Genomic DNA, 1985 nt, shown 5'->3' with positions numbered 1-1985 from the left:
GTCTGATTTTCATTACATTTGTTTTGGTTTTAAAGACACTGGTTACAAAACATTCAGTAGTTTTAAAAATTAAAAATAAAAGATAACCTCATCACCAATCTGTTTTAGAGCTAGAAGAATAATTGCTAATTTTGGACATTTGCAACCTTTGTAAATCTTAGACGGATTGAGAAATGAAGTTTTTATTTAGATTTTGAATTTACATGTGTTTTTGTTTGTTTGTTTGTTTGTTTTTGAGACGGAGTCTCACTCTGTAGCCCAGGCTGGAGTGCAGTGGCACCATCTCAGCTCACTGCAAGCTCCGCCTCCCTGGTTCACGCCATTCTCCTGCCTCATCCTCCCGATTTGCTGTGACTACAGGCTCCCGCCACCACGCCTGGCTAATTTTTTTGTATTTTTAGTAGAGATGGGGTTTCACTGTGTTAGCAAGGATGGTCTCGATCTCCTGACCTCGTGGTCTGCCCATCTCGGCCTCCCAAAGTGCTGGGATTACAGGCATGAGCCACTGCGCCTGGCCACACATGTGGTTTTTATAACAACACATGGGAAATAGTGTTTGTTCTTTGCTGGTGCAGAAAACAAGCAGAGCACATGCATTTTGAGGACCTTGAAGTCTGTTCTCATTGTTCTTGATTTCGTCTCAAAATAAGAATCCCTTATTCCAAGTGTACTTGGTACCATAATTCTTTGTATCTAAGATGCCATCAGTTGTAAGAAGTACCTTTAAGTACCACTTTATATAGAAAAACAAAAATGTTGCCAATAAAACTGACAAACTATTGGTTTTTCAGATGCATCTGTATTTCAGAAATGTTAAATGGTGGGGGAAAGAGTGTACTTTAACATTGATGAAATATAATACACAGACTTTTTTTTTTTTTGAGATGGAGTCTTGCTTTGTCACCCAGACTGGAGTGCAGTGGCATGATCTTGGCTCACTGCAACTTCCACCTCCTAGGTTCAAGAAATTCTCCTGCCTCAGCCTCCTGAGTAGCTGGGACTACAGGCATGTGCTACCACGCCTGGCTAATTTTTTTTGTATTTTTAGTAGAGACAGGGTTTCACCATGTTGGCCAGGGTGGTCTCGATCTCCTAACCTCATGATCTGCCTGCCTTGGCTTTCCAAAGTGCCAGGATCATAGGCGTGAGCCACTGCGCCCAGCCAGTACACAGATTTTGAAACTTTTTACTTGGTTGGAGTTTAGAGAGCTTGTTTTATATGTTAGCATCAGACTTTAGTTTCTCTCAGAATGTATCATGTTCAGCAACTGTGGTTTGATGCATTGAAGCTCTTTTCATTTAATTCTATAAAAAAAAAACAGATGAAAGCAAAGTGGTGAGCTCATATTTAGGTTGTTGAAAGTCCCATGATTCAGAAAAGTGAACTTCTAACTTTTAGTTTCAACCTAATACCTCTGCTTCTCCCCGCTCCCACTAGACATATATCCATCCTCTTTTCAGTGGTTACCTGTCCCTGTCCCTCTAACAAAATCTGTTCTCCATAAGGGCTCCTGATAACAGTTATTTATAGCCTCTTGTGAATTCATGGCAAAGTGTTAAATGGCCCAAGTCTGCTTGCTTTCTAAGCTTTGTCTCTAATTACTGGCTAAAAATCTTTATCTGCTTAAAGAACTTTCAGGCCTCTGCTAGCCATATGGAACAGGTTTTGTGGGAATGGCTGAAGGAGGAGTGATGTAGAGGCAGCCTCCTGCTCTGCCTCTGTGGAAGGCTGTAGATAGATAACAGAGCACCTTGTTTTCTTTCCTACCCTAAACTGTTCAGGCAAATCTGACAGCTGACTCAGTGACTTTCTGGAAGTCAGTAAGAAAGGAGACTTCTATCTGCTTATAAAGTTGGCTTTGCTGACTGTCTGGAAGGAAAACAACTCATAATAGCTGCATTTGTGACTAATTCTGTTGAATTTTTGTTAATTTTTTGTTTTTTGTTTTTGTTTTGTTTTGTTTTGTTTGAGATGGAGTCTCGCT

At 40.5% G+C, this 1985-nt stretch overlaps 1 protein-coding gene across 2 annotated transcripts in view; it reads left to right on the top strand.

Moving 5' to 3' along the window:
- The window catches only part of TTC27 (tetratricopeptide repeat domain 27), a 195695-nt gene that overhangs the window by 148808 nt on the left and 44902 nt on the right, over window positions 1-1985 (top strand). The gene's annotated exons all lie outside the window — the stretch shown is intronic.

The sequence above is a fragment of the Colobus angolensis genome, unplaced genomic scaffold, assembly GCF_000951035.1.
Source record: "Colobus angolensis palliatus isolate OR3802 unplaced genomic scaffold, Cang.pa_1.0 Scaffold15, whole genome shotgun sequence".
Taxonomy (NCBI): domain Eukaryota; kingdom Metazoa; phylum Chordata; class Mammalia; order Primates; family Cercopithecidae; genus Colobus; species Colobus angolensis.
Note: the sequence above shows the minus strand (reverse complement) of the source record. Positions and strands in the feature narration are given on the sequence as shown.